Source organism: Plecotus auritus (genome assembly GCF_963455305.1).
Source record: "Plecotus auritus genome assembly, chromosome: 5".
Lineage (NCBI taxonomy): Eukaryota > Metazoa > Chordata > Mammalia > Chiroptera > Vespertilionidae > Plecotus > Plecotus auritus.
Window position 1 is genome coordinate 87,250,877 of NC_137776.1, and position 13,657 is coordinate 87,264,533.

The following is a 13,657-nucleotide window of genomic DNA, read 5'->3' on the forward strand; positions in this document are numbered from 1 at the left end:
TATAAGTTGTTAGTTTTATTTGCTGAAATATTTGTAAGCCATATATTAGTATGTAAATTATGTGAACATACTTCGATTAAATTAACCATTCCAGTATTATTGAATAATCACATTGTTTCTAGTTTTACTGTTGTAACTATTATTTTGAATAACATATTATTAAAAACCTTTTTAAAAATTATATATTGGATTATATAACTGATAAGTGATATTGAGATACTGATGGGTTGGATATGCATGAACTTTTGAGACTATGAGAGGGACTGCTAATTGTCGATCTACTTCCATTCTCTCCATGCCTGCAGACTGTCATGTGGCGCAGCTCTGGCAGTAAAACCTAACTGAAGATGGACCCGTGGAAGGTTCTGTTCAGAGAAGACTGACCCTCTTGGCATTGTTCCCTTTGGCCTTTAGCACTGGAATGTGATGAAGTGTTGTTACAGGCCTGGAGTTTTAGCAGCTGCACATGGAAAATAAACAGCAACCTGGGAATGGCTTGGAGTGCCTCCACACAGAGGAACTGCAACACGGGAGGGAGAGAGACAGAACAGGGAATGAGAATGTATTGATAAGGAGTTGCCATTCCATCCCCAGATTCTCCATCTCCAGTTTTCTCATTTGTGAGACAATCAAACACCTAAATCGTTTAAGTCACTACCACTTTAGCTTTGCTATGGACAATTTAATTCCTAAATTATATAACTGGCAACCGCCTTCACAAGAACCACATCCCACAGCTGCATATTAAACAGCCCAGTTCACTGTGCTCTTACTGCCCCTGGATGTCTTATGTTGCAACCTTTTACTTCTAATTTCATATGGAACAATACATTTTTAGTTAAAATTGTATTTCTTTGATTACTACAGAGATTAATTTTTATTCCAGAGTTCAGCTTTTTATTGAATGTGTTACAAAAGAGGTTTAGTCAAAAAGACCAAAGCCCATGTCATCAGCAGCCTCCTCAGATTTTCTTTCTTTGCCTTCACTTTCTTCTCCTCATCTGGGGCAGCAGTGGTGGGGGCAGGACCTCCTGCTGGTGCGCCACCAGCTGCCAGGGCAGGTCCACCTGCCCCTCCTTGCAGATGAGTCTCCCAGGGCATAAATCTTGTCCTCTGTCACCGTCATGCAGGATAAGGGCCCAGTAGATGCAGGCGAGCTCCCAGCCAGAGGCCATGTAGTGGCTGAGTGCTGCCCAGCAAGGTGCTGGTCGCATGGTCAGGTGAGGGCCTCACCACAATGTGGCCTTAGCTTCTCCAGGCCGAGCACCTTCCGGCAGCTGGGAGAAGCAGAGATTTCATTTTTAAAACATGATCATTGACCATTTGTATGTCTCCTTTGCCTATGTTTCTACTGGGATATTTGCTTTACTAAATTTATAAAGGTTTTTTGTGTGTTTTTTTTGTAAATTGAGAGTATCAACTTTTGATCTTCCATATGTGCTGTATTTTCTATTTCATCATTTATTACTTACTGATTATTGCAACTTTTACTCTGCAGTTTTATTTTTGTGCAAATTTATTACTTTCTGTTTGTTGTGATGCCTGTTGGTGCGTTAATGCATAAAAAATCATTGAAATGTTACTGTCCCCAAGTCAAATACTGACATTTCTCTCTGGTTGTGTATTAATGCCACAGTATTTCACTAAGTCTGTAATTTAGCTGAAATCAATTTCACATAAGGAACATATCTAACTCAATATTTTTTCTATTAAATAACTTATTTTCCCACTTACCCTATATCATTCTATGTGTTATTTTGTGTTTCCTGATCAGTAAAATCACAATATTGTAGATGTCTATTATGTACCAGAATTGCTACAAATAGAATAATGAAACAAACATCCTACCCAAAAGGGATGAGTCGTTTATTTTGGAAATAGGCAAATAGTTCATTTCAGTAAGATGTGATCAGGACTAAAAAAGGGATCCTCTCTGAGTACACTGTCTTTTTCCCATTCTATTCTACATGGAGTTACATGTGAAAGCAATCTTTCACATACTTCATTGTCTCTATTATTTTAGAAAATGTGTACGTATCAGCGCACGAGGTGATAGAGCACACTGTGCCTGGTTTGTGTGATGTCACTGGTTGAATTACAAGGGTGTGCTCTCCACTGTGATCTGCCTTCATGGCGATTTCGTCCTCTTGCTTTTGCATGTCACCCGGCTCAGCACATGGTTCTGGAATGCAGGGTGCCCTGCTGCCCCCTGGCGCCCTCTCTGGAATTCATCCGTGTGCCACTAGTTTAGCTAGGACATGTGCAGAAACACGTCGACTACAGAAACACCTGTGTAGGTCACCCGCAGGAACTGCCTTGAGAAGAATGATGTTCCCAGAGGAGAATATAACCATGCCATCAAAAGGTTCTCCACAGGCTCAGATTTTCAGGCAAGATACAGAAGCCGGCAAACTGTCAGAAACCCAGCATGAGATGAGTCTGTATGAAGCCAATCACAATGAAACTGTCAGAAAACTCTCCTGCCCTTCTTCTCTTACTTGAAAATGAACAAATATAAAAGTTTCCATAACTTTGCTTTATTATTATTATTATTTTGTATTAATCCTTACCCGAGAATATTTTTCCATTGCTTTTAGGGAGAGGAGAAGAGAGAGGGAAAGACTGAGAGAAACTTCTATGTGAGAGCCACACATAGATTGGTTGCCTCCTGCAGGAGCCCCGACCAGGGCCCAGGCCAGGGAGCAGCCTGAAACCAAGATACGTGCCCTTGACTGGAATCGAACCCAGGACTCTTTGGTCCACAGGCGGACACTCTATCCACTGAGCTAAACCAGCTAGGGCATAACTTTGCTTTATTTCTTACTCTAATGGCAACAATGTTCCCTCTTATGGTCAAATTAAGTTAAAATTATATTTTAAAAGGAATTTCTCTGTTTGATTTTATCTCGACCTCTGGGCTGTTACTTTGTGAGCTAAAACTTGTAGACAGAGTAAAGTCATGACAGCTGCCCTTTGTAAAGAGTGGTCCCAAGCAATGATTATAGAGTCAGGGTAAGCTAGGAACCATTTTCATGTTGAATATATATATAAAAAAAAAAAAAAAAAAAAGGAGTACAAAATAATTGACAGATAATTCTGAATCCACAAGCTCTCTGCCATAGATTTCAGAGATGTACATATTTCTCATAGTTTACCTGATGTTTGACCCTGAACACCTAAAACTTTACTATTTGAAAAAAATTAATAAACAGAAACCTAATTTAAAATGGAATAGGGAGCCTAGAAGAGAGAACGCTCATGCACGTGTCAGCACACTCCTGACCCCTACAGACAGAGATGTACCTTGCATCTCTGATAGGAAGTGGCACTGCTGTACTGTCTCAGCAGGAAGAAATAAAGGTTCCTCTTTGTCCAGTAACAGCTCAGCCAATGGCAGCTGGCCATAACTCATCCAGTAAGTCACTGCACTTTAAAATTTTAGTTTCCTCCTAAGGACTCTTCGTTTACAAAAGACCCTGACACATCCATACAAAAGCCTTCTTCTCTTTTGTTTCTTTAGACATGCTTGTGGTTCATCATGAGACTCCACATTGTTCCTGAATGAACCCATTTAGCTGGGGAAATATATGCTATCTAATTGTATAAGCTCAACAATTCTGATGCCAGGTTGAGAACACTTAGGCCAAATCATTCTCTTCTGCCTTGATCACGACTCACAGGGCCTCAAAATGCTTAAAATAGAGGAAGAACATAAATGAAATGATCAAGGAGCATAGCAGTGTTTGCCAATAATTCCAACCCATTTATATTTCTCCCTCTCAAAAGGGAAATCCCTAACACTGTGGCCCAGGTTTCTGCTAGCCATACCACTTAATGATTCCCACAAGGCTGCCCACATGCATTTCTGGCATCTGAGAGGCAGTGATGGGGAAAGCCTCAGGCACCACGGCATGTTGGTAGGGTTGAGACTGACAGAAATCCAGAAAATGGTGGAGAGACAGAGAGAGAGAAACTTTCTTTTGATGGATTTGTTGAATGGTTAATATTTAGATATAATAATAGACACTTTTCTAAAATATTTATGAGGTAGACAGGATTTGGCATTTTCTAAGTGTGTCTATGAATATCACCACCTTTTGGAAGCTAAAAAATATTGCACAATTTCCTCTCCTGTGATCACAGATGTTTCCTCTATCCCTCGATGCTAGCATTAGAGAGATTAGAGTGGTTCTCCTGTGATCAGAAAGTCACTGGTTATTCTTTTTTTAATTTACTAATTGAAATCATCTGAGGTATTACCTATTATGAGACTCTTTTTATAGATGAGAGATTTTAAGACCACATATATATGGCATCATGTTTATTTGGTAATTGACATCTAATTCAATATAACCCTCTAATGAGGAAAAAAAGTTTAATAACTACTTCTACCATGGTTATTGTTTCCTAATCCTGGGCTCTTGCCATTAGACAAGGGTGTCTACAAGTACTTTCCCACTTTTTCTACTTGGTTCATTCATTCATTCAACAAATTCACTCACTTAACAGAAAGCTGTATCTCTCCAACCCCTCTCATCTCATATCAAGCTCACGCACCCTTGCTCTGTTGTCCAAATGTGCTTTTTCTTAAGCATAGTGGAGAAGATAGAAGCCTTAACAGAGTTCCAGGATTCACGCATGCAGTGACCATATCAAGAGCAGACACCAGGATAAGGCCGCTAAAGTCTGGGTATTTCACCAGTGATGCTGAATTATCATTTCCTTTCTCCTGACTCATTTGAATGTAGGGATCTCAGTGCCCACCAACACCCACTATATTTATTTGTTTGTTTATTGATTTTTAGATAGAGATGAAGGAAGAGAGAGAGAAAGAGAAACATCGATGTGAGAGAGAAACATCAATTGGTTGCTTCCTGTATGTACCATAACCAGAGGCTTAACCTGCAACCTAAGTATGTGCCCTGACCAAGAATCGAACTCACAACCTTTTGGTGTATGGGATGATGCTCCAACCAACTTAGCCACACCAGCCAGGGCACTATATTATTTTAATCAAACATTTTTATGTCATTGGTGGGTTTTTGTTTTCTTCTTTTTGTTTTTTTTTTTTGCTTCTGTATTTTGATGTGGTCAACTACATTCTATCTCCAATTTTGCTCTGATCCTTAGTATTGTCTAGTTTCTGTCACCTCCATCACGCTCTTCATTGTATTCTGGATTTCTGCTCCATATTGTTACCAAAATCTGGGAAGTTGGGTTGATATTTGGTCCTGCACCAGTGACAAGTCATTTCCTGCATGCCCTTCTGTTGTCCTTTACTCTTTCTTGGATTTACTTCCTGGATCTCTGCTTGACTTTGTTGTTGTTTTTTTTTGTTTGTTTGTTTTTGTTGCTGTTGTTGTTTTGTAATTTTCTTGAATTTGTATGACAGCAATACATAATTTTTCCATGACAGCCACCACCATTCCCTATCACCAGCTAATACATACTGAATTCTTACCCACCAGCAAGCATGGCGTTGATGACCTAATATTTATTACCTCACTTAGTCTTTCTAAAATCAATGCGAAGTAGCTACTAGTACCACTGTCCCACATAAAAATTGATCCTTATTAGACTCCTAAATATTTCTAGAATGACTGATGAACGGATCTTCATTCTATAATAGAAGAACCTGGTGCTTAGGAATACTTTGTACCTTCCCTCAAATTAGGCAATTAGTAATAATAATAGTTACCTTTTATCAGATGCCAGGTAGTAATCCAAGTCTTTTATAAGTATCAGTCATTTTGTTTATTTTTGTTTTTTTTTGTGTGTTTTTTTCCCCTCATCATCCCATGAAGGAAAAAAGAAAAAAAAAAGGCTTCTGTGCTCTTAAAAGAATGGAATTAAGACTGTAGAGAATGAAAACCTTTTCCTCTATCTTGCTAGGATTGATAGCTGAGTCTGGGAAATAACTGACAACAGACAGATTAACAGAAGAAAAGGTATATACATTTATTATTTTTAAATGTTATGTACACAGGGGCATCACAGGAAGAAAAAGGAGTAATACCCAGAACAGCAGTGAGATTTGGGAACGTATTAATCATCTTAATAGGGGAAGGGGAGGGGTAATATAGGCAACTTAAGGGAAAATAAATACTTTTAGGAAAGATGAATGGGCCCTTAGGAGAAGAGATTGGGGATGTGATAGTTTGTGACAAAGTTTGTCTGGGTGCCATGTCAGCTTCCAGTTTCCTCTCCTGTGATCAGAGCCAATCTTCCCTGATGGACGAAATTCCTGAGAAAGGGCTTGATGACAATTGAGTTTCCTTTGTTGTTGTTTTTTTTTTGAGGTTCTGACTTTAGGGAGATAAGCACTCAGAGAAAGCCTCTACTTGCATTACTTTGTGTGTGTGTGTGTGTGTGTGTGTGTGTGTGTGTGTGTGTGTGTGTGTTTTCTTCAAATTCCCTCCATGCAAAATAATCAATATGCCAAAATGGCATATTTAGGAGTAGCATGTCCTGACCTGTTTCAGGACAAATGGGCAGAGATTTCAGAGAGGCAGTATGTTCAGTGAAAGCAAAACTCAGTATAAGCCACTTCTTACCCTAATGATACTTTCCACCAGGATACATCCAAGCAAAGATGTGCCACTGCTCTCCAAGGTGCTGTGGAGTGAATCCCAGAACATGTTGGGAATTTAAAGAGTGATATCTGTGCTATGTTATTTGTAAAATTTCTTGTCTTATGGCAAGACACCTGGGCAAGATAAACCTGAACCAAAAAGGAGAGATGATTGGGCATTTGATTTTTCCTTATTAAGTACGAAAACATGGTACAGAAAACCATAAAGGGAGAAATCTTGAATAAGTAGAAATTCAGGTTGTTATGAAGAACAGTGGTTACTTTTACCAACTATTCTTTCCTGTGATCAAAATTCCATCATCTCAATTACAAATATATTCACAGATATTATTTTTCCACTCAGTTTCCTCAAACATCTTTCATTAGTGCGACTAGAAACCCTGGTCTTCTATGTTGGTGATTTTCCAAACTTCACAATTTGATTATTTCATGGCATTTGCACCCTTTGGCAAATACCTTGTATTTATTTTTAAAAACGTACTATATAGTGTTTGGACCTTGCAGTAATTTCTTGGATCAGAAAATACGACTTAATAAAATAGAGTGAATTTGCTGCACCTGAATTTAATAAGCAGTCAATTGAATATTATTTCAAGGATTTTTGCATACATTAAAACAATATATATATACCAATTTTTATGTTTTCCTTTGGTCAACCTTTACAAAAAATCAATATATGTAAACACTTAATCCTTTCTTCTTAAGTGAGTTTCCAAAGGAAAGTATTTTTTATTCAAGTTATAATTAATAGGATTTTTTAATCCTGTTTTTAGCATACCTGTTTCCTAGGATATAACGAAAGCTTTGAAACAAGATAACAAAAGGCATCTGAAAATTATATTTTACATTGGAATTCTGGGATGAAAACGTAAGGCTATGTTTACATAAATGTTGGTTATGCTGTCTAGTATTTTGCAGATTAGGTCATATTCTCTCCAGAGCTAAGCTGCAAAGTGTGATGGAAAGAACCTGTTTTTTGTTTCTTTGTTTTATTTTATTGGGGTGACACTAGTAAATAAAATTAAAGAGGCTTCAGGTGAACAATTCTATAATACATCCTCTATACATTGTCTTGTGTGCTACCGTCCAAAGTCAAGTCTCCTCCCATCACCATTTATCTACCTTTTACGCTCCCTCCCCCACCTCCTTTTCCCTCTGGTCATCACCATACTGTTCTCTGTCTGTGAATTTTTGTTTGTTTTGCTTAATCCTTTCACCTATTTCACCGAGCCCTGAAACCTGCCCCCCTCTGACAGCTGTCAGTCTGTTCTCTATTCATGAGTCTCTTTCTATTTTGTTAGTTTATTTTGTTCATTAGATTCCACATATGACTGAAATCATGTGGTACTTGTCTTTTTCAGAACCTGGTTTTTGTTTTGAAGTTAGAGAACTTACCGTGCTTAAGTTCTCACCTGCCACTGGGTGACCTGAGCAACTCCTGTGACCTTAGACTAATTAACTCATCCCCAAACTAGGAAATGGCAATGACATATACTTCACGGGGTTATTATGAAAATGAGTAGAATAATGTGAAAATGTTCTTATATTTATTCAAGAAGCATTTACTGATACTATGTTATGTATGAACCAGTTTACTAAGGATATACATATGAAGTACCATGTTTCCCTGAAAATAAGACAGTGTCTTATATTAATTTATGCCCCCAAAGACACGCTAGGTCTTATTTTCAGGGGATGTCTTATTTTTCCATGAAGAAGACTACGGTACACATTTATTGTTAAATGAAAATAAAGGAAATTTATTACCTGTATACGGTACGGTAGTACGGTAGTTGTCAACACAAACCAGACAAACTGTGAATCCTACAGTATCAAGAATTTACTCATTTATTCAATGACAATCATGTCATCATCTTCTGGAACATCATCATAACAATCCAATTCCTGAATTTCCTGGTGAATTTCTTGTGACTCCATTTCTTTCAGAATCAGTGGACCAAATCTCTCATGTTTAGCAATAGCACTGTCTTTAAATGAGTACTTCTTGTCAAGGTAGCCTGCTCGCAGTGCATTTGCAATGCAACTGTCAGTGATTTTCTCCCATGAATTCTTCACCCAAGTCACAACTTCTTGCAGTTTAGGTTTCACAAAGTTTCCACGCTGATTTCTCGCCATTCTATTTTCAATGTAGTCATTAATTTCCATGCGCAAATTGTCTTTGAATGGCTTGTTTATTGCAATATCAAGAGTCTGGAGATAGGCCGTCATTCCTGCGGGAATCATTATCTGATCTATTTTTCTTTCGTGAAGAAATGTCTTCATGTCTTTAGCGTGGTGAGTGCTGGCTGCATCCCAGACTAGCAGACCTCTTTGGCTCCCTCGCATAACAAGCGGTAGCATTAAATCGACCCACTTCCTTATAACTGCTTGTGTGGCCCAGGCTTTTTCAGTTTCAAGAATAAAAACGCCCAGAACACGTTCAATCTTTTCCTTCTTGCCCTTAGAAATGATTAAAGGTGGGATTTTAGTGCCATCAGACGAATTGCCAAAATACAGGAAACACGTGCACTTTCGTAAGCAGTGGAGGGAATGTACGCTAAGGAGGCACCCCGCGGTTCAATTGTTGTTTGAGATGATGGGCCCATAAACACTGCAGTTTCATCCATAGCAATCATGTTGGAAAGACTGTATTTAGAGAAGTCAGCATCATCAATAAAGGACTTGAATGCAAGTGCTCGCTTAATAACTTGAGTATCTTCCAACCTAAACAATGTTGAAGATCTTCTTAAAGACAGTTCACTTCGCTGAAGGAAATTATCCAGCCAGTGTCGTGATGCTTTGAAGTCTTCGGGGGCTATGTCAAAATGTGGTGCCATTGCAAGGGCAAATTCTTGAATCTGAGCCCTATTCACAAGCAAAGCCTTTGCTCTCCTGTCAACAACCCATTCACAGATCAGGTCTTCCAGCTCGGAAAATAATGGTTGCCGACCTGATCCACACTTGCGCTTTTTAGATTTCCCTTGTCCACTTGTTCAATGAGGTTACCATACTCTGCTCGCCATTTTCGGACCAATCGGATACTCAACATCTTCTCTTTGCAGAAAGCAGTAAGATTTTGGCCCCAAGAGTCTTCCACGATTCCTTTCTTGTACTCCACAGAGTAGCTTTTTCTTTTTGCGCTCATTTCTAGGGGTAAAAAAAAGGTATTGGGGTATCAAGGTGGGGGGAGGGGATCACTCAAAATGACACAGGGGGGATCAGAGGGGGAAATCAAAATGGCACAGGAGAATCAGAGGGGGGATTACCATTTTAGTAAACCCTTTTGATCCTCCTGTGTCATTTTGATTGTCCCCTCTGATCCTCCTGTGTCATTTTGATTGCCCCCTCTGATCCTCCTGTGTCATTTTGATTGTCCCCTCTGATCCTCCTGTGTCATTTTGATTGCCCCCTCTGATCCTCCTGTGTCATTTTAAGTGATCCCCCTCCCCCCACCCTTGTGCCACTGAACACCTTCACCAGACATCCCCCCTACCCCTTTATCAGACATTTACCCCCTGGGGCCTGCCTGGGGACTGTCACTGGGCTTGCTGGGGCCTGGATCTGGGTTGGAGCAGGGTCTGCCACTGACTGAGAACCTTCAGTCATCATGAAGACGGCCGCGAGCATCAGGTAGTGTCACCAGAGACAGACCAGCACTCACCACCTTCGCCGCGTCCCATCCGCTCTAATCCTCCTGTTCTTCTACACGCATCTGAGAAAGTCTCCTCCTCTCTCCCGCCCCACGCTCACCACTCACTCCGACCTCCGCTCTGCCTCCACACAGCAGTGACGTCAGGACTCCGTGTAATGTCACTGGTTGCTAGATGCCAGTCGGGGCGGCCCTAGCGACCAGTTTATGGTAAATTAATTTTCATTCTGAGACAGAGCCTGGGGGCCTTATTTTCGGGGGATGCCTTATATTTCACTCAGAAGGAAACCTGTGAGTTGGTCTTATTTTCGAAGGATGTTTTATTTTCGGGGAAACACGGTAGTAGTTTGTAAAATTTAAAGCAATATACAGATTATGTAGGTTAATTCAAAGATCTTAATACATCATTGCCTGATATATAGTTTAGTCCTAATATTTAACTCCAGAGTTTCAAAATAATATCCTATCTAATAAAAAAGTAATATGCAAATTGACCATCACTCCAACACACAAGATGGTTGCCCCATGTGGTCAAAGATGGTCGTCCCCATGTGGACACAAGATGGCCGATGGCTGCCACAAGATGGCCAGCAGGGGAGGGCAGTTGGGAGGGATCAGGCCTTCAGGGGAGGGAAGTTGGGGGTGATCAGGCCTGTAGGGTAGGGCAGTTAGGGGTGACCAGGCTGGCAGAAGAGGGCAGTTGGAGGTGACCAGGCCTGCAGGGGAGGACAGTTGTGGGGGACCCAGGCCTGCAGGGGGGGACAGTTAGGGGGGATCCAGGCCTGCAGGGGGGGACAGTTAGGGGGCATCCAGGCCTACAGGGGAGGGCACTTGGAGGGGAACTAGGCCTGTAGGGCAGGATAGTTGTGGAAAACACAGGCCTGCAGGGGAGGGCAGTTGGGGGGGGGGGACCAGGCCTGCAGGACAGGGCAGTTGGGGGGGGACCAGGCCTGCAGGGGAGGGCAGTTGGGGGTTACCAGGCCAGCAGGGGAGGGCAGTTGGGGGCAATCGGGCTGGCAGGAGAGCAGTTAGGTGTTGATCAGGCTGGCAGGGGAGTGGTTAGGGGATGATCAGGCTGGCAGGCAGAAGCAGTTAGGGGCAATCAAGCAGGCAGGCAGGCGAGCAGTTGGGAACCAGCAGTCCTGGATTGTGAGAGGTATGTCTGACTGCCCGGTGGGATCGGGCTTAAACAGGCAGTCAAACATCCCTCAAAGGGTACCAGATTTGAAAGGGTGCAGACTGGGCTGAGGGACAACCCCCATGCATGAATTTCATGCACCGGGCCTCTAGTTAATATAAAATACTGAACAGATCTAATGTGACCCGATTTGCAAAGGAGAATCAGGTATAGCAGCCTCCTTTATCTGCATCTTCTCTTTCCACAGTTTCCATTATTATAGGCAACTGTGATCCAAAGCTATTAAATAGAATATTCTAGGAATAAACAATTCATAAATTGCTCACAATTTATGTAATGACTAACATAATGAAATCTTGCTTCATCTTTCTCTGTCTTACCAGGATGCAAATCATCCCTTTGTCCAGAGTATCCATGCTGTAGCTACAGCACAAGATATTTGGAGAGAAAGAAATACCACATTCACATTGCTTTTAGTACATTGTATTTTATAATTGTTCTATTTTATTATTAGCTATTGCTATTAATTTCTTACTCTTCCTAATTTATAAATTAAACTTTACTGTATGCATGTGTAGAAGACAACATAGTATATATAGGATTCAGTACCATCTGTAGTTTCAGACATCCAGTAGGGGTCTTAGAACATAGCCTGGGAATAAGGGGGGACTACTGTATATAAGTTTTAACAGTCTCCACCTTCAGTCCCGCCCATACACTTTTTCCTCTGTATTAACTTTCAAAGTTAATACAAAGTATACAATGTTCCTTTCTGATCTTGCTCTCCTTATTATGCAACTGTTTTGCTTTCTCAAATTATATGAATTGGGATGATGATGCTTCATTGCTTTGCTTATTCTGGAATTAAACTGCACAATGACAGAAAGACAACAAATTATCATTGTTTTGGATGTTAGAGAACAATTGATGCTTGCACTTCAGAAGAGGAAACGTCTCCAATGCCTATAATAAATGCAGGAAATCAAACCATTTAGGAGTCTCAACTAGCAAATCCATCATGACACATTTGTTGTGAAATTGTCTCTGCTGTTCTATTGATGTTTCTAAATGGCTAAGAAATGACTTCTCAAAATACGTGGTGTGATGAGCGCCAGGTAAGAACTATTTGGCATCTTTCTTCATTGATCATTTTCATATGGAAATTGGAGACGCCAAGCTCCCCCTGTTTCTCTTTTCAAAACTAGGGAGCTCCTTGTGCTGCATATTTAGCATTGTATTGTCTACCTGTTATCTTAAAGTGCTGTGCTGAGGATGTGGCCTTAAGGACCCCAGGCATCCCTCAGCAGGTTCTGGAAATTGAGGAGTGGGGAAGGCTGCTCATATTTGCTAGATGAAGTCATTTAGCTAGGTAGTTTAAACACACAATTTTTTTCAGACACTGATAGGTTATATCTTGGCTTTGCCTTTATTTATTTGACTTCCTAAGCTTTAGTTTCTTAAATTATATAATGAAACTAGAGGCCTGGTACACGAAATTCATGCACTCGGCGGGGGGGGGGGGGGGTGGTGGTTTGTGGCCCTTGGTCCAGCCTGCTCCCTCTCACAGTCCCGGAACCCTCGGGGGATGTCTCTAGGAATTCCATGGAGACGCCATACATCCTTAACGTTGTTGCAGTGGCAGGAGAGGGTCCTGCCACCACTGTTGCACACGCCAGCTGTGAGCCCAGCTTCTGGCTGAGCAGTGCTCCCCCTGTGGGAACGCACTGACCACCAGGGGGCAGCTTCTGCATTGAGCGTCTGCCCCCTGGTGGTCAGTGCGTGTCATAGCAATGGGTCTTTCCACTGTTCGGTCGATTTGCATATTACCCTTTTATTATATAGGATAATCTTGGTCCATACTTCAAGTGGTTGTAATGAGTATTTAAAAACTCAATGCAAGTAATGAAATGTTTACTATGTCTGATAGTTAGCAATACCTCAATACATGTAAATTTTTGTTTACCACAGACAAGATTAGAAGTATCTTGGCAGGGCCTGTGACCTGAGGATAACAAATTTATCAGATTTGGGAACACACAGGGAGTGTGCAGAAACCCAGAAAAGTAAAACAAAAAAAGGAAGCCATCCAATTACCAAAGGGAGGAGAAAATGTAACACACATTGTCTCATTAAATTGAATTCTAACAAACCTTTTAAAGAAAAAATTTGTATGTAACTTATTTTAACAAAAAAGAATCTGAGAAACAAAGAAATTAAACAACATACCCAAGATTACATCGCTATTGTGGTGCAGAGTTAGCATTTGATCCTGTGTCTG